The sequence below is a fragment of the Phocoena sinus genome, chromosome 2 (genome assembly GCF_008692025.1).
Source record: "Phocoena sinus isolate mPhoSin1 chromosome 2, mPhoSin1.pri, whole genome shotgun sequence".
Classification (NCBI taxonomy): domain Eukaryota; kingdom Metazoa; phylum Chordata; class Mammalia; order Artiodactyla; family Phocoenidae; genus Phocoena; species Phocoena sinus.
In genome coordinates this window covers 2,351,537-2,371,284 of record NC_045764.1, presented here as the reverse complement: position 1 = coordinate 2,371,284, position 19,748 = coordinate 2,351,537, and the positions used below count along the sequence as shown (strand labels likewise).

At 46.4% G+C, this 19,748-nt stretch overlaps 1 protein-coding gene across 7 annotated transcripts in view; it reads right to left on the bottom strand.

Annotated features, from left to right (window-relative positions):
• SVIL (supervillin) overlaps window positions 1-19,748 on the bottom strand; it is a 245,350-nt gene that overhangs the window by 186,469 nt on the left and 39,133 nt on the right. For 2 of the 7 annotated variants that reach the window (XM_032618931.1, XM_032618936.1), the window contains exon 1: window positions 7,765-7,967. The exons of 2 other annotated variants lie outside the window; for them this stretch is intronic. The gene's annotated coding sequence lies outside the window, so the exon portion shown is untranslated. Of the gene's footprint in view, window positions 1-7,764; window positions 7,974-10,905; window positions 11,004-19,748 lie in introns of those variants that run through there. 3 more of the 7 variants (XM_032618914.1, XM_032618927.1, XM_032618938.1) reach the window with 3 other exon arrangements.

Sequence of the window (19,748 nt, the reverse complement as noted above, 5' to 3'; positions counted from 1 at the left end):
GACGATTAGGCTGCTCAGTGGTAGGAGAAAAAGCTCAGTTAGTCTGATAACATTCCTTAAGTAACCTCTTAGTGTTTAGATAATTATGGGAACTCTACTGTACTAAAAATAGACATGAGTATTGGCTCTTTTTTTCCTTGTGCTATACACGTGCCTGCTAACCGCTAAGAAGTAAGACTCCAGCGGCTCTGTCCGTGGACACATTGCCACTCTAAAGCCATTACATCACCAGGAAGTCAAGGTCCTTATGTCCACATGGTACCTGTGTTCCATATGTTGAACTACACTGAAGGTCGACCAAGGTCACTGCTAAGATCTTTAGGCAAGAGCTAAATCTAAGATAGACCCTGATCACTGAATTGGAAACCTTATTAGGGTAGGAAAATCAAAAACATCACTGTCCCACTGAACAACGTGACTGCTCAAAGACTTGGTCTACATGTGCAGACCAAAAGCAATGTGAATGATTCTGGTTCTTTCCTTCATACAATACCCAGCAGATATGTCTTGATTGCCTACGTGTGTGAGGCATGAAAGATTACATGTTTATCATCGTAAGTCCCTGTCCTTATGGAGTTTACATTTCTCTTGGGAGGGACAGATGAACTATAAATAAGTGAATGGACAAATAAACCAAGTGATGAATCAGTAAGGGACCGAATGTCCGCTACTTAGAGCCAGAAGGAAGGAAAAGCAGGGTAAGAGGCTGGGGGCTTCTCATTTAGATAAAATGGTCAGGTCTCTGTGGCGGTCACCACTGAGCAAAGACATGAAGAATTGGCCAGAAAGCTGGTGGGTATGTGGAGGGAGAGGGCTCGGGGTAGGGGAGGCAGGGGGAGAAGGAGCAAATGCAAAGTTTCAAGCTTTGAGATGGGGTGAGACTGGTGGGTGCACGGGACTAGCAAGGTGGCCGGTGTGGCCAGAGCTGATGACGGACAGGAAGGGCGCTGGGCAAGCCAGCAGGCAACGTCCGGCAGACACAGGTGAGCACAGATCATAGAGGCCCTGTGCCAGAGAAGGACCTGGGGTTGGATTCGGCGTTACCGGAAGGCACTGTAGGGTGTGGGCGAGGGAGAGAATGATCTTGATTTAGGTTTAAAGAATCAGTCTAGCCGCTCTGAGGAAAACAGACTTTGGGGGTTAGGTAGATGGGAAGAGGGAAAGCAGAAGCAGGGAACTTGATAGGAGGCTACCACAGCCAGGCAGGCGCAGACAGTCAGCCCCGAACTGAGTGTCAGCGGAGGAGGGGATGCAGAGAGAAGGGGCCGACTGGACCCCGGGTGCAGGATGGCGCCACCAACTGAGATAGAAGATGGCGATGCTGATGCGGGAGGTTAGTTCCATACACAAGAGCCGGAGTTGCTAGGAGTTGTAAATTATGTTGCTTTCAGGGAGTTCAAGAGGTGAACTAAGATAAAGAAAGGTTAATTTGACCTAAATAACATCGTACCTTATGACTACATAAGCTCTGCAGTGGAAATAACTGACTCAGGACCAGTTTAGATATTAATTTTATCTTGCGGTAGCATTCCCACTGACTAGGTAATTCACTACACACAGCTAAGGAATGGATTTGTGTAAGAAACTAGACATACCATTAGCGAACTTTCCAGGAAACAAAGATTTCCAGGGAAGCTAAAAGAACTTCAAAGCTTTCTGTAACGTATCACCAAGGCTTTGAAGGTTCCCCTTATTTAACCCTTGCTAAAAGAAAAGAACGTCAGCAAGACTGTAGAGCATGGATATTCCTTACTATATTTACGTTACAAAAAAGCTTTGTCTGACAGGAAAGAGAAGTCAAATTATAAGACCCTTTAATGGGTTTACATGTTAAAGCCTTTGGAATAAACACTGTTTGTTAGATTTAATCCACATCAAAACATGTATCTGTTTCACAGATTATTTTCTTCAAGCAGTCCTAAGTTTCTGAGTTTTATGAAGTTGCATGGAACTTAGAAAGAGGCCAGAGACGGCACACAAAGGCACAGCTGGAGCATGTTTGATTCCTGCAAGGAAGAGTGAGGGGCAGGAAAGTCACCAAAGCTGAGGACGCCGTGCACGTCCCCAGAATCACATCTGTTTCATCCAAGACAAGATTCGTGCCTAGGATTCAAAACACAAGGAAAAGCTTAACTTGTTTTGGTTGGAATAACTTAGCCCGCTAACCTCCACAGCGTCTTCCAGGAAGATATCAACTCCCATCTTTTCCATCTTTTCCTCCCTCTTTCCCCCAGGTCAACCTGAAGAGCAACAGCACAGAGCCGGAGGGGGGAACCAGATCAAAACACACTTGGGGGCGCCGAGCATGGGGACCTCTGGAGACGATCCACACCCTTTCAACGGATTCCTGTTGGTGAGAAAATGTTTCCATCCAGTTGGAACCACCCACACTTGTAACCATCTTATGAACTTTGTCTGCTTTTGATATTTTGAGTTTTACTCAAAAGAAATAAGCTTCCCAATGTAACCATACTCGTCCAAGCTCTCTCTCATCAGCCAAGAGAAAAATTTCCTTTTAGTCATGTAGGCCTGGGACAGGTGACCTAAATGGCTTCCCGGTGTCACATTTCTGAAGTTCTTTAATGGTTTTCCAGGTGTTTTCCTACCACCCGGTATCTCTCAAGATATACTCTTGGAAGATCTCTTCTCCAAAAAATTCACTGTTTGCTCTAAAGGATTAAGAAATCAAATAAGAAACTCAAAATCTCTGAATTTAGTGACTTTTCCCACACTATTAGTTATTTTTAAAAATAAATTTATATATTTTATTCATTTTTGGCTGTGTTGGGTCTTTATTGCTGTGCGTGGGCTTTCTCTAGTTGTGGCGAGCGGGGACTACTCTGTGTTGCAGTCACGGGCTTCTCATTGCGGTGGCCTCTCCTGTTGCGGAGCACAGGCTCTAGGCACGTGGGCTCAGTAGTTGTGGCTCGTGGGCTCTAGGCGCACGGGCTTCAGTAGTTGTGGCGCATGGGCTTAGCTGCTCAGCGGCATGTGGGATCTTTCCGGACCAGGGATCGAACCCGTGTCCCCTGCACTGGCAGGTGGATTCTTAACCCCTGCACCACCAGGGAAGTCTCACTGTTAGCTATTAAGGACAGACTTTTTTCTGGCTTGTTGCTTTAAGATGTCAAGATGTATTCTGCTTTTCTAATCTGGACTTGGGATTTCCTTTCACATCACCCCTCACCGTTACACTAACCAGATGCTTCTGCCTCTTTCCAGAAGACAGCCGTATTGAGACTTTACACTCTAGGCTTCTCCCAGGTCAGCCATTCAGATATTTACCTTATTTCTTCCCAATGGTTCCAGACAAATCTTCTTTATTTCTTTTTTTTTTTTTTTTAAATCTCAGAGTTAAAACACACACGTGCCCACACACCATCAAATCCTCTGCCAAGACTGCTTAGTGTGGTTTTCTCCTTGGACTCGTCTATAATGACCTAAAGATGGATATCTGGATTCCCAGAGGTCTGTTCAATATTAACCATGATGATGTGAAATGTTAGACAACTGGGTCTGTCTGAAGCTCCATTATTAATCCAGTCTGCTACTGTTTCTTGGTGGGATTCTATAACCCATTTTGAAACTGTCACTGACCCACCTGTAAAGCTAATGAAACCTATAATCTCCCTCTCCTGAAATATTCTAAAGCAAAACAGTAGCTATAATGGCTGTTCTAGAACAGGGATCAGCAAACTGCAACCCTGGGCCATATCTAGCCCACTGTCCATTTCTGTCAATAAAGTTTTATTGGCACACAGCCATGCTCATTTCTTTCCATATTCTATATGGCTGGTTTCCTGCCACAAGAGTTGAGTTGAATAGTTGTGACAGAGACAGTATGGCCCCCAAGGCCTGAAATATTTACCATCTAGTCCTTCACAGAAAGTCTGCCCACCTCTGCTTTAAAACCAACAGCTTAGAAGACAATGATTATGAATCCCACTCTGTGATTTTGCAAAGATACTTCATTAGAATATCATTTTTTCTCAGGGTAAAATGAAATGATAAAGTTACATGTAAAAGTGCTGGGACTCAGTAGGCAGTTAATACTTGTCCCTTCTAGTTGCCAAGGTCCTTCTGGACCTTCGGTCCTCTTCCTCTCTGCTCTGTTCTCCCTGCAGAGTTGGAATTTTCCTCCTCTTGGCATCACAAATTATTTCAATATTGGCTGTTCCGTCCTCTCATTATCTACACACTTGTCTTTCTTCCCATCCAGAAGGTGGCTTTCTCTGGGAAGTGCCATATCTGAGTTACCTTTGTTTCCCCAGGGCCTGGCACATAGCAAAATCCTAGCAAAGATTTTAATTTTTTTCAGGGAATAAGTGAGTCAAGAAACAGCAAATGAACACCAGAAGTATTTGTAATTCTAAAAGATGCCAGGCAAAGATCATTTATAATAGATTAGTATATAGTACCAGGCTCCCCCAAACTAAGTGTCACAAACAACGAGCACTTTGGTGGGCAGGGGGCTGGGGTTGTCATGGATTTAAGGCTGCAGCTTGCTACATATGACAGCTGCTTTACTGACAAGGCAAAGGGCAAGTTAACACTCCTTCCTTGTATAGGTACAAGGAAGTTCCTAGAACCCAAGAAAGCAAAAGTGATTCCTGTTTACACCTAACAACTTACAAAAAAATTCTCCAACCAAACCTCTCATCTTTGAATGACAATGTAAAGTATGATATTCTTTGTCTATAACAAGAGCCTGAATTTAAGATTTCTAATCATAGTGATACACTTTAGCATCCAATAATTCCTTTGAAAAGATAGTTGTTTTGGTTTTTCACGGATTTAAATGAAGAGATTCATTTGTTTAAAAATGAATTTTAAAAATGAACTAGGCAGTGAGGGTATCATAGTGAAGAAATAGAGTTCCTGCCCTCACTTTACTAAAATAAATTAACTCAGGGAGAGCTTAGAATTCATTTTGACAAGATTCTTCTCTGAGTTATTTATCTTCCATAAATTTTCCATTATATTTCATAAATAACTAAGAGGGTCTCACATTTCCAAAGTAGAGACAGGTTTCCGTATTGGATTGTTTCCCATTGCTGCTGTAACAAATGACTACACACTTGGTGGCTGAAAACAACTTTATTATCTTACAGTGCTAGAGGTTAGAAGTCTGAAATGGGTCTCACTGGCCTAAAAATCAAGGTGTCGGCAGGGCTGCATCTCTTCCGGAGGCTCCAGGGGAGAATCCATTTCCTGGCCTTTCAGTTTCTAGAGGCCACCTGCATTCCTTGACTCATGGACCCTCCTTCCTCTTCAAAGCAGCAAAGCACAGAGACTTTATCACATGGCATCATTCTGAAACGTACTCTCCTGTGTCCCTGCATCACGTCAGAGGACCCTTGTGATTACACTGCAGGCACCTGGATCATCTGGGATCATCTCCTCATCTCAAGGTCAGCTGAGACCTTCCTATTTGCCATGTAACCTAACATATGCATAGCTTCTGTGGATTAGGACATGAACCATGATTCTTTGGGGAGTCACGATTCTTCCTACCACACACACCTTTGTAGCAATCAGTTCAACAAGCCCAGGCCACATGCATGACGCAGGGTGAAAGCTGAACACCACGACCGCTTACTAGAATGTTTCTCCTACCCCCGCGGTTCCCCGGCAGCTGCCAGAAGGGCACCACCTCTGTGCCTCCACCAGTCCCTCCATAGTTGCCATTTCCTCTTCATCAAACCCTGCTCCATTCACCCCCTCCACGCTTCAAAGAATAAAACTGACTTTTCTCCCACCTGTGCCCCCTCCAAGTGAAGGGAAAACCATGCCCTTTCCTCCATCCTTCTGTGCTTGTGAGGGATCAAACCCCCTTGCCCAAGCGTTACACAAAGATTTGTTAATTACAGTAAACATCATTCATATTTGATGCTCCCAGTCTACATCCACCATGTCTTAATGCTCCACCCTTCAACCCAGAGAACCCCAAAAACACGCAAGCAAGAAGGACACCCCAGAGAGCAGCCTTTCCAGCCCCTTCAGTCTATTAGTGAAGAAATGCTTGCGATCCCAGCAGTGAAGCCAGAGTCTGCTTATCTGTAAGACGACAGGTCTAGAATCTCACCTGAGCCCTGCATTTGTGACTCTGTATGTCAGAGGTAAGCTAAGTCACCGTTCCCTGGAGGAGTTATGTCCACAGGATGCAGCCAACCAACTCTGACTACGGAGAACAAGCTTTTGTCCAAACAGGGACAGCTACACACAGCAGAAGCGGTCCAGAGCTGCTTGAGTGTCACAACACCCTCCTTGCCCTCCGCCCCACCACGGCTCTCCCCTCATACTCAGGAAGAGGGGACCAGGAGCTGACGGGAGCTGATGGGAGGCGTGGCCACCTCCAGGCAGTGGTTCTCACAGCCGCCCACGTGTAAAATGAAAAACACCTTGGGAGAAAGGCTGCTGATAAAGCCATCGAAGCTGCTTGAAGAAAGAAGGGCAACCCCGATCTAATGTCTCCCTCTGCATCAGGTGGGTCTTCTTATTAATACTTTGTTAGAAAAACAGTAACCTAAAATAAAAAGCACCGAGTGTAGGGTGGGAGTCTCAAGAATCAACAGTCAGAAAGCAGACACTCTCTAAACACCCATGTGGTGAGGGATGACGTCACAGGCCAGGGATCCAGTCCTGCCTTTATCAAAGTCTGTTCAGCGGAGATTGGTGTCGAAAACACACCACCTGGCATGAATACTCTGAGATGAGTTTTGTCCAGGGCCCCCAGAAGTCCCTCTCCCAACAGGTGCACCTGACCTCCCTTGCTTCTTGGGGAGGGCCCTGCTGACAGCTTCAGTGACCTGTCAGGTTCAGCCCATTGAGAAGGAAGGGGAAGGGCACTGCAGGCTGTAGGAACAGCGTGTGCGAGGTCGTGAGGTTGAGGCCGCGCCTGGCATTTTCAGAAGGCGTGACTAGGACATGGGACAACCGGGTGGGGATGGAAGCCTGCATCAGAGGGCTCTCTATGCTGGCTGAGACTAGATGTCAGCCCTGAGACTGCAGAGCCGGAGACTCAGGCGCTAACAAGTGCCCTGAGCATCTGGGGAGGGTGACAGAGTCCAGTGCAAGTGGACAAGGGGAGGGAGAGACAAGGTGGTCGCGGCTGAGGCTCCTGACTCCCCAGCCTGCCGGTCATCACCTGCCGGGCTCGCCCCTCTAGAACCTTCCCGGGGCAGCAGCAGGCTCTGCAGAGCTGCAACCTGGTGGACTTCCTGGAGGCAGGGGCGGGGCAAGGAGCGGGCAGGTGAAATTGGGAAGGGATGACATGGGGAGGACGGAGCATAAGAGCGTGGAAGGCTGGAGAGTGAGGCTCAGGGCACACGCGCAGAGAAGGGAGGAGAAGCTGGTAGTAGGTATGGGTCACAGAGTGAGGACTTCATAAATAGTCGGTGATGATGAGACAGACTGTGGCTACCTTAGCACAGAGCCTGACAGGGGCGGGCTTGACCGTTTCTAAAGTGTCAGCCCAGGGGTGTGTGTGTGTGAGAGAGAGAGAGAGAGACCGAGACAGAGGGAGAGAGACAGAGACAGAGAGAGAGACAGAGACAGAGACAGGGCGAGAGACAGAGACAGAGAGAGAAGGAGAAGAAGCAGGAGAGGAGGAGCGGGGGGGGGGGAGGCGCCTAAGGCCTCGGTTCTATTTAGTTAGTATCTCACGACCGGCTCAAAGGTTCCCCCCCGCTGACCAGAAGGCAACTCCTGCTGTGCCTGTGGTTAAAGCCTTGGACCTACGATGTCCTTTCCAGGTAAACTCACGTGGCACAGAGGTTCTAGAAGAGTCTGCCTCCTGCCCCTCCTCCTTGTGACCTCCCGGGAGGGCGCAACCAACGACCAAAACGGGTCCTCAGGGCAGCTCCTCAGAGATGTCATTCGCTTGGACTTTCCATCCGCCAGACTCCCCACCGGCTGCAAATCACCTTGCACGCTGCTGCCTGCGCTCCTTTACTCACTTCAACAGAGTCGGGGCGGGGCCAGGGCCGCCTGAACCCCACACAGGGACTGACACTGCTGCCACGTGACTCAACCACAGGCTTCCTCTCAGACCCGAGGGCAAGGCTCCGCTGTGACAACCAGCACACGCCCTTCCTGCCTTCGCCTCTCCCCCCAACTACAGCCCATCCATCAGAGACGCTTCCTGGGAGGGGCTGGTGAACACAGCAAGCACGGGCCCCACGAGACACAGCGCTGCCTCTCAGTCCTCGCTTCCCTTCCACATCACGCCTGTAAGCATCCTGGAATCGCCCTCAGGAGCTGACGGCTTAACCCGTGGTCCGCCAAGGGCAGTGGCAACACAGCGCACGCCTCCCCAGCCCCTGCGAGGGGACCAAGCACCAGTGATCACAGACCACAGACCAGCGGTCAGTGAGGACAGCAACCGCTGTGTCAGCCCAGCAAGAAGTTCATGGATGAAGGGACGGTCCTGCCCCTAAGGCATCTGGGTCAGGAAGATGCAAATCGTTACCTCATTCAGTAAATGTTTATCAAGCGCCTTCCTTGTACCAGACACTGTTCCAGGTGCCTGGCGTCAAGTGCAGACAAAACAGAAAGACATCCTTTTCCTCACTGAGTTAGTATTCCAGTGGTAAGAGAGGAAACACCTCTTCCCACATACTTAGTGAAAGGAACCAAAGCAATGACACCAGGCGAGGATCGAGTGGTGCTCATACAGAAAGAAAGAGGACAAAATACTTTCTGCTGGAATAAGGGAGGCTTGAGGAGGAAGCAGGGGCAGGAAAAACCTTGTTTAAAAAACACAAATATGCCTTCAGAGGCTCAAACATATAGACATCTTCAAAACAGATGACCGCACTATGCTTTCCCTTGTCTGTATGGGCCACTGCCCCGCCATTCCCAGCAGACACTAGCAGTTCAAGGGCGGCAGAGTGGGGTGGGGAGGGTCCAAAGGTCATGTTAAGGTCCTCGTAACAGTCAGGTTTATAATCGACTCACATAATCGCCCTCCCCAGCCCAGCCAAACCGACACACCCGCTTCTGACAGCTTATCATCTATCACCTTGTCTCGCTGCCCACCTGGGTGGATCCGAATTGTCATGCACCCCGATCCACCCCGCTCTCCAGGGCTCCCCAACTGCACCCCCTGAGGCCCCACGTCACACAGAAGAACACCCGCAGAGTCATTCTCTCCCTAGGCAGCCTTTCAGGAAATACGCTCAAGAATCAGAGGTTAAAGAAATTACCTTTCAGTAGATGTGCAATAATCTAGTTGAATTATCTTTGCTCAATTTTTTTTAAATTATCCCTTTTTTTTAATTTAGTTTTTATTTTGGCTGCACTGGGTCTTCGTTGCTGTGCGAGCTTTCTGTAGTTGCAGAGAGCAGGGGCTAGTCTTCATTGCGGTGCGCGGGCTTCCCATTGCGGTGGCTTCTCTTGTTGCGGAGCATGGGCTCTGGGCGTGCGGGCTTCAGTGGTTGCAGCACGCGGGCTCAGTAGTTGTGGCTCACAGGCTCTAGAGCGCAGGCTCAGCAGTTGTAGCGCACGGGCTTAGTTGCTCCGCGGCAGTGAGATCTTCCCAGACTAGGGCTCGAACCCGTGTCCCCTGCATTGGCAGGCGGATTCTTAACCACTGCACCACCAGGGAAGCCCCTATTCTTTTTTTTTTTAATTTTTTTTTTATTTTTTGGCTGCGCCACGTGGCCATGCAGGATCCTGGTTCCCTGACCCAGGATGGAACCTGTGCCCCCTGCATTGCAGGCGGATTCTTAACCACTGGACCACCAGGGAAGTCTCTATATTTGCTTAATTTTTAAAATATGTGAATTTTAAAAAAACACACACACACACAGACCACTTTGCTTCCTTTGGGCCATCAACTGAGAAACTGCTGAATTCCTTTTGTTTGGAACCTAGGAAACCTTGTCCCAAATCCAGCCAGGCTCCTTTCCTGGAACATCCTTGTCAGACAGATGTGCAGTTTCTATAGAAATACCTCCATCAACAGAGGTCCTCCTCCAGGCAGGGCAGCCTGTTCACTAGACAGTCAGAGGTTCAAAATTTCTCCGGATATTTCTTTACACCCTCAGCCCATGGGCCCTAAAATTGATTTGGCTTAAAAAAATGTAGATCAATATTAATTTAAAGATGATTTTCTTTTTAGCTATAAATCCAATCGTTAAGCAGAGAGATCTGAAGAAAGAGGGGGAAAATAACGGATGCGCTGAGAGCAGGAATCGTCACTGTTCATAAGGACCAAAGACTGCCAGGAGAGTTTGGAAAGACAATCTTTCGGGAAACAGTAAGTGAGCTAACGGTGGTCCTGAATTTTTGCTGTGAGTTTCTGGGAAACGGGAACGAGGGCATCCAGCGAGGGCTTCTGGCCGGGAGAGGGATACCCAGCTTTGAAGATGAGGGGGCTGGGGGAGGGGGCTGCTTCCTGGGGTCCAGCCAAAGACAGGGTGGGTCTGGGGTAGGGGGCAGCAAGCTGTCGTGGGGCTTAAGTGCCCTGCGTCTGGGGAAAGTGTAAGGCAGCTGCCGCCTGATTACGTTTTATCAAATCTATGTGTGATTAAAATGAGTCCCTACACTTTAGCTGTCTTTCTCTAACTTCTCTCTTGGAAATTCTCGCATTCTCTCTCTAAATGTGGGCATGTCACACAGACCAAGCCTGGGAGATGGGCCCATGGATGCAGTCTAAGAAAAAAAGTAAACTACTCAGCTGGGTCCCCACCTTAATGCTCCGGCATACCTACCTGGAAAGCTTATTTTAAAACAATATGCTAAGTTTTGTTTTTTAAAAAAAAATCCCACAAGTAATCAGAATAGTACGAGTTGGTTTTTGGTGACAGCAAATATCCAAGACTCCTGGTTATCTGTGTGCTGCTTTTGCAGCTGGTCGACACAACGGCATTGCAAACACATTGTGAAATGATCGATACTTACTTTTTATCCTGTGGCTCGAAACTCAAAAAGAATTCATCATCCCTTCCTGGGCTTCTCCTTAGTTTCAGAAAACGACCAGTCTCCAATGTAGCTAGAATCTGAAAATATATATATATATGTATATATATATATATATATATTTAATTATAGGATGTAACTTCTAAAGCGGAGGAATACATACGTGAGATGGAATAAATTCATTTGCCTTAAGTTAACCTCTGAAAATACTGGACTTCACCCGACTTTATCAGTATCCCTCACTGGCGTAAGGCCTCACACAACAGGAAGTGAAACTGACAATTTCTATAACGTTTTTTTCTACTTGATCATTTTGACCACGACTAAAATTGCCTTGATTAACCTGACTTAACTCGAAACATTTGCCTTCAGCTAGTGTAAACAACCAAGTTACGCCCGATTTCAGGCAACAAGGAGTTCCCTTTCTTTCTCACTAACCACGTCACCGTTGTGACAAGTTACGTCAAAAAGCATCACAAGCTGCTCCCCCGCATACGCAGGCGACCCAACACCCAGAGACCAGAGCGGAGCGAAGAGTGTCAGTGTATGCTTTCTTCATCTTGATAAGAGGGAGCAAATCGAATTTTAACGGATGAACAAACTCCTATCCCCCAAGGATGCACTGAAAATCTCCCAGATCTAGAATTAAAATTAAGAGTGCTGCCGCGTTTAACCACGCAGTGTCCGCTAATTCAGTCTGTGGCTGCCTCACTGCGGTGTGTGCGCACATCTGCTCCTCCCTGCTGATGTCTGGTGGCTTTGTTCTCTGGACCTGGCGCAGTGCAACTTCAGAAGCCAAAGGTCACCAGCACTCCCGGGTGACTGAATACGAGCTGCAGTGTGGCGGGACAACCCTGCCTCTGAAAAACGCATCCAGAACCCGGTGTGTGTCCTTCCCAGCTTTCTTTATTTACGCCAGACTCCCTGGGATCTTGATCTGCCCTGCTGGCCGCAGCAAAAGCAATGTCCTTCCAGCTTTCCTTGCACCTCCCCCTGCTTCTCTTAGCCAGACCTTTGCCTTAGTATGTTTCTTCTGTTTTACAGTAGCAACTAAAGGCATTTACGTACCGCAGTGCACACAGAACTGTGCTACCAGGATGAGAAGCTCTTTCTACATAACTGTCTACCTACAGAGATGTCCCCGGTAACATGAAGCCAAAACTCTCTCCAAACTCTAAAGTACAGAGATGCTCCGTTGCCAGGATATACTGGGCAGGATATATTGAAGTATATCAAAACACGTGTACTCAATGGGTTATTATTATTGTTATTAATGGCAGTCACTAGAACAGATCAATGTGAAAAAGAGAAAGATATTAAGATTACAATAGATAGGCAAACACTTATAACACAATTGAAAAAAGCAGAATTTAAAATTGTTCCAAAGTGCTGATTACAACTATACCAGAAGTATCATCACATATGGATGTAGCTATGGAAATTATTATATATAGATATACATTTATACATCTTATAATTATATATAGATACCTACAAATCTATATTTAGCACAAATAAACTACAAGAAAGAGTTGGTTGATGATTATTAAATTCTAGGACTCTATGAGAACAGAGTGATAAAGCTGTTCCCAGGCTTAAAGTATGCAACACTGGGGCTTCCTGGTGGCGCAGTGGTTAAGAATCTGCCTGCCAATGCAGGGGACACGGGTTCGAGCCCTGGTCTGGGAAGATCTCACGTGCCGCGGAGCAACTAAGCCCGTGCGCCACAACTACTGAGCCTGCGCTCTAGAGCCCGAGAGCCACAACTACTGAGCCCGCGTGCTGCAACTACTGCAACTAGGCCTGCACGCCTGGAGCCCGTGCTCCGCAACAAGAGAAGCCACCGCAATGAGAAGCCCGCGCACCGCAACGAAGAGCAGTCCCTGCTCTCTGCACCTAGAGAAAGCCCACACGTGAAGACCCAACGCGGCCAAATATAAATAAAAAATTTAAAAAGTATGCAACACTTCAGAATCACAGAGTCTTGTCACCAGAAGGGACATGAGCTCAACCTTTTCATTTTCACAGATTAGTAAATTATACCAAAAGAAGTTAAGTGACTTATCCATGGTCATAAACCTACTTCGTGGCAGAACTGAGACCAGCATGGGGAGGTCCCCGCTCACGAATCTGCCTTCTCTTCAGAACGCACTGCAACGGACTCATGCAAATAAATCAGGGGGTCCCGGTTATCTGAGAGGTCACCGTCCGAAAACCCACGTGGTTAGGAGCTTTTTTAGGGAAGCACACCTTCAAAACTCTACGGTATTTTCCTAATATCAAGTCATTTAAATGACTTGAATTCCCACTCAAAATTCCATCCTTGTTCACCGTCAGCATCTTTCCTGACTGCAAATCTTGCCCTCCAAACACAGAATTTCACAAGGTTAATCAAAACGGCATTAGAGAACTTCCCCGATAACAAGTGAAACAAGGGCAAGTGGGGACTGAGAAGGTGGATGTAGCAACAATCTTTAAGAAAAGCATTTTAAGTTGGTGGTGAGATTTCAATACAGACAGAGTTTAAAGAGTAAGGAATCTAAAGGGCCCAAAGGAAAATGACTAGGACCTCAAATATTCCTGTAAAACTGACCATCTTGAAGATGTGATGTCAATGTCAAATGGGATTTAAAAAGTACCACGATTTTGTCTAAAAATGCATTCCTCTCCAATCAATCAATCCTTGATTTTTGCATTGCTCATTCTAGGAGTTGGCCATGGTCAAAATGATCTTCTAAATTGTGTTAAATATAAACTAAAAGAATGATTTTCATGATATTCAGAGTTTTGGGCAAGATGAAGTCCCAAAGCTTCTAAAGACTGTATTATGAAATCTTGGTCCCCATTTAAGTGGATTCAATTTAAATGGCCTTTTTCTGGCTCTAATTATCCTCAGATAACGAGCACCTGCTGTAGAATCGTCAGAAATAATTCCTTAAAGTATAAGTCAGTAATATGCAGGGCATTTGTCTCATTTCAAGCCAAGCACACATTTTAGGAGCAGGAACTTTAGATCCAGAATATGAAATATCAGGGGACAGCGTGTTTTTAGTCTGTCCCTCTGCCATAAATAATAATGCATTTTATATTTTATTTTATACAAAATTAAAAGGTTACAAAATTACAAATGACTACATTTGTCTCCCTTCCTTTAAGAAGTGCGAAAGTATAATAACGTATTTACCATTCTGAATTACATAATTAAATTTTACACCCTATTTTATTTGAACATAACCATGAAAAAAGCTACATAAGGTTCTTAATAGTGGTTAATTTGCATACTGTGATTGGCTCTATCATCTGCAATTATCTGTGGTTCTGTATAATTCCTGGTCTGAACTTCACCTGAGAACAATCAAGTTGGCTGCGTTTTCCTGTGCTCAAAATGTTTATTACGCGAAAATGGTTGCTATTCAGGGCTGTTTAACATTCACTCAGATAATAAAAGGGCTTCTAGTATCATGAAAACACAAGGTTTCATTTCAGAAGCATCAATTATTCAGTGGAACGTTTTCTTCTAGAAGAATAAAGAAAGAAAGAGAATCTTTTTTTCCATTAAATAAAACTACAATGTTTTATAGTAGAAAGATACTTTTTTCTTTTATTTTCCAAATCCGTAACAATACTAAGCGTCTAAATAATCAATGACAAACACACCTTAAAGTATGTGGGATAATCAATTTGAACGATTCCCTTCTTGGAAAGTTTCTAGCTGCTGTGACCGAAATAATAAACAATTCATGATGCAGTTTGTTTACTAATCCTGTCTCAAAGGTCAAGGCCAAAATTATTGACTCAGTCTTGCTGTCAAATTCACTTTGCAAATGAGTACGAATGTATGACTCAGGATTAAGATGTAACTAAAGCTTCCTTCCAGGAAGGACCACAAAGCTCCCAGTTCCCACAGCCATCAGAGGCTGAAGAACAAAGGTGGGGAATACCAGGCAGATGCTTGAATTATTTCACCACTGCGGTCTAAGAACAGTAAAAAGAAACTGCTCAAAATCACCTTCCCAAATACTTGAGACTCATGCTAAATGAATCAGATGAGCCCTCTGCTCTGGTCCCCCTTCCTGGAGTGGAATCAGTGAACTAGCGGAAATTCAAGGACCAAGGGAATCCCTGCTCTACTGACTCAGGTAAGTTACTGCCAACCTCAGGGGAGAAGTTTGCCTGTTTTACTGCTCTAAACAGGAAGTGTTTGTGCAGGGAAGCTTGACCAAACTATAGGAAACAGGAAACCATGGACTGGGCTCCTTATTTTCGGCCAACTGACTTAGAAGCAGGTGTTTGTCAACATTAAAACTGCCTTTAGAAGGAAACGCACCACTAAACTTCCCATCAGCCCTAAGAGATGATGTCACGAAGATGCTAATAAACGTGACTAACCCTCCCCTGTCTGCTCAGCATCTTCTAGCCACAAGGGAGGGAGCATCCCCACACTCTCTAAGCAGGGGGACCAGGTGGGCTCAGGAATCCCCCAGATTGCCTTGAAACGCTTCCTAGCTGGGGCACGTTTCCTCACCTTGCCAAACCTCTTTACTCCTCTGTAAAATGGCTACAGGAACAAAGTCGTAAGATTCTTACTGGCTTTAAAGTGTCAAGTGTGTGGCACAGTGCTTTGGACACAGAATATTCAGGTGCTTCATTATTCTTCTTTTTCCTGCTACATACAAAATAGAGTACCTTTCTACATTCTCTTGGGAGAAGCTGCCTTAGATACTGAATATTTTCTCTACTTAGAGCTGATCCTTTCCAACCAAAACTGTGACTGGGAATGTCTTTTATTACTGTGAAAATACAGAAAAAGGAATACTTCAGAATGCAGCCTTCTAAAATCCTTTTCCCTAACAGTTACTCCAGAAGAGAAAGGACCCTTACGATTTGGGTTTAATGATCACTAACGCTGACATAGCATCAGGCACTGTTTTCCATACGTTAACTCATTTAAAATCCATAATAGCCCCATTTTACAGATCAGGAAACTGAGAAGCAACCTGTCCACATGGCAGAGCCACACAGGACCTCTGTGCTGTGTATTGATTTGGGGGGATTTGGGGAGGAAGAGTAGGGAGGGAAAGAGGAGGAAAAAAAGCAAAACAGTCTAGAATATTCTTCCCCCCTCCAACACACAAACATAGCAAAGAAGACTTTAATTGTGAAGACATCAAATACCTTCACACTGGCTAGTTCTTCAAATAGAAATTCTTGATTTCTTATTTAAGTATTTTCCTAGAGATACTTGCAGAAACAGGAGGAAAGAGAGGCCTGGTTACCAAGCAGAATGGTGTCAGGTAGCAGCGTAGAGAGAGGGACCCCTGCAGGGCTCTCAAGGTAGGAGGGTGAGAGGGGATTGTTCTAGACCTTACTGAAATCTAGCACCAAATGGCTATGGTTCATCGCAACAGCACACACACAGGACACCTGTGAATTCCAGCCCGTCCTCCCACCGCTAGAAACCGTCCCCAACGCATTCTTCTTAAATATGATGCTTTCAAATGTGAGAAAAGCCAGAGGAGCGGGAGTTGCTACTGCAAGAAGTATGGGTACATATGCACGTGGCCTGTGCAAGGTCATTACCAGCATTAGTCAAATCTCCATTCATCATTCAACATGATCCCCATTTTAGAGGCACGCTTAAGAGGTGGAGCGTTTTGCCCCAATCCACCGCAGACTGACTGATAAATTCCAGCTTCTAGACGCTATGATGGACTGAGGAGTCCAGTGAGGTTTTTGAAAGGCAATCATCTCCCCGCATCGCACAGAGACACCCCTGGGAATGAAGACGGGTGAACAGTGCACCCCAGTAAGAAGAGGTATACCTACGTAAACAAGGATGGGAATAACAAACATTAATAGTTACAGTTGCTTCGTTAAGTGTTTTGCAAAACACGATTTAATGCTGTCCTTATAGAACCACAGGGGAAAAGGGAAACTAAAGAAGAATTTGGAACGTGTGGGAAGCCTCGAGGTGAGAGGTTGACATGAACTAACTGCACAACGTTAGGGACAGAAACGTAAGGAAACTGAGCTTTTGGAAGTAACTGTGGATTCAGAAGAAGAGACGGCAAAAGGGAGAGAGAGGACCAAGGAGCCACTGCAGAGCCAGGCGCCTCTCTCTCCTGCAAATAACCGCACTGCTCATGGCATTTCTGAGACCAGGAGTTAGGAAACTACTGCATCAGAGTCGGGGGCTCAGAGCACACTTTCCGCTAGACGGTGGGCTCCTGGATTCCACAAAGTGAAGAGAGATTAGGAATGAAGATGCAGCAAAAACCAGGGGGGTCTCCGCAGCCAAGCTCTTTAGAATGTTAATTTAAAATTAAATTAACTCATTTAAAATGCTAATTTGTCATTTCAGAGGGTGAATAAGCTTGATGTCTCCCACGAGAAAACCCCCGCTGCCTGAATCATCTCACTCCCCCCCAGAAGAGGCAAACTTTGAAGAGAAATAAATCCCATCGCTTGTATTTAAAAAGCTGTTCAGGTGGCAAGGGGTAGACAGTGGAATCACATCCACGTGAGCAAATGAAAAGTTGCCTGAAGTTTCCCTCAAGCTCCGTTTCAGAATCGAGGTGGACAGAAAAAGTGTCGTGAACAGGTGATAAGGTGGGGAGGCGTCCGGGGCCCGTTTGGCTGCACCATTTAAGCCAACGGGAGCCAGCCCGGCTGGAAAAGCAGTCATCAAACGACACCGTAAGACCACGGATTTGGAAGCGCTCAAGACGGATCTGAACAACTGGTGGATGGGCTGGATTGTGTCTGAGAGCTGAATACAAGAACGGATTTTAATAACGGAACAACGGCTATGGTTTTAATGACAGGGCCGGACAGGCTGAGGCCAAACCGACCGAGGGCTTTTTCAGCCCGATTTGCTAGACTTTTTAGCGAGTGGTATTGGTGGAGGTGGAAACACTGGACGGGAAGCCAAGCAGGGCCAAATCTCCAGGCAGGAGAACGGGAGACAGTTCAAGTCCAGGCCTTGGTGTACCTGAGGTCAGGGGCACCTACTGCGCTGTTTCCTCTGGGTACGTCGGCGGGTGAAAATGCTAGTCTGTGAAGAGAAGACACCAAACCAAATGAACAGTGGTTTGGGCTCGAAACCCTCCCTTTAGACAAACAAGAAACTGGAGAGTGATTTTCAAAGTTTACACTGATGGCGTCTGAGTGACCAGGCAAAGATGAAGGGAGACTTCCAAACTCAGGGGAGAACAGCTGTTTTTCTTCAAAAAGGAAAAAGAAGAAAAAGAGGACACGATGAAGAATATAAACACAGATAAAGGAAATTAACTCGCCTAAAATACAGAGGGGCTCAAAACGTCGGCTTCCTTAGCGGATATTTCACACCAAGACGGAGTGCTCACCGCATAAGACAAACTGCTAAAAATCAAAAGCAATCAAAGGGAGAGCTGGATGAAGGCGGTTCTTGAGGGGATGTCCGAGCTCTACCTTCGTCTGTGTGGGCTGGAAATTCACGGTAAAATGAAGGTCATCCTCGGTCACGTTTTTCACTTAGAGAAAGCCCTTGGATGAGTATTTTCCCCGAACACTCTAACCACCACATGACCCCAGAGGCACCTTCTCACCGAGGAGACATACCTGCATAATCTTTCTGCCAACAGGAGCCTAGGAATGCCACAGGAAGAGCTCTGGGCACCCGCTCCGTGAACCCCCTGCCGTAGCCTATAAAGCAGGGAAGAAATGCATACTATCTCCACGCTTTCTGGAAGACAGCATCTGCCTGCTACTCTGTACCGCCCTCAGCCCCGATCATAAGTGCATCCTTCTTGGCTATTCGGATACTTACATAAACGCAAGTTGGAGAAGCGTTCTAACTGGGCCCACATAATCCCAAGGCTCCAACAAGCAGCAGGTCCCACTGGGGCTGCCATTTTCCTCTTCTCTATCCTCCATCCCTCAAACACCAGGTGCCCTAACAACAGCAGGCCCGTCTTCCTCCTCTCTCCCACCATCACGCCCCCCCACCCCCCCACCCCTCACTGCAAGGATGCACCCTGCATGGCAGCCCAGCCCTCTGGGTACAGCCATGGGCGCATGACCCAGGCCAAAGGGACTGCTTTCACAGGACCTGATTAAGCTGCACAGGAAGAAAGAGGGTCTTTCTTCTTTCTTTTTGGGTCGAAGCTGTAAGAACCGCCAGCAGCCATCTTTCAGGCCCATCCCCCAGAGGGCACCTGAGCCTCGTCTGAAGCCACGTTCACCCTTGCATTTCCCTAGTTTATAAGCCAACAAACTCCATGTTTTGCTTAAGCTAGTTTGAGCTGGGGGGGGGGCGGGGAGATGTGTAACCCCCAACGTTCCTCAAGAAACATAAGACTGTTGCTTTTTTTAATAGGAAAGAGAAAAATCTTATATCTAATAATATAACCAGTTACCATTTCCCACCCAGAAAGATTCTCCACATTTCAACAGAAAATAATTGTTCTCAAATACACTCGTAAAACAGTCACTTATTTTAGGCAGAAAATTGTTCGAACTTGATGCTTGAAACCTTAAAATTAAATGGTTTAATTATAAGGCTCCAAGTTATCTTTTCCTATATTGTGACATTCTAATAAATTTGAAGGATTGTGTAAAATAGTTTTTGTTTTTTTTGTTGTTTTTTTTTTTTGCGGTACGCGGGCCTCTCACCGCTGTGGCCCCTCCCGCCGCGGAGCACAGGCTCCGGACGCGAAGGCTCAGCAGCCATGGCCCACGGGCCCAGCCGCTCCGCGGCATGCAGGATCCCCCCAGACCGGGACACGAACCCGTGTCCCCCGCATCGGCAGGCGGACTCCCAACCACTGCGCCACCAGGGAAGCCCG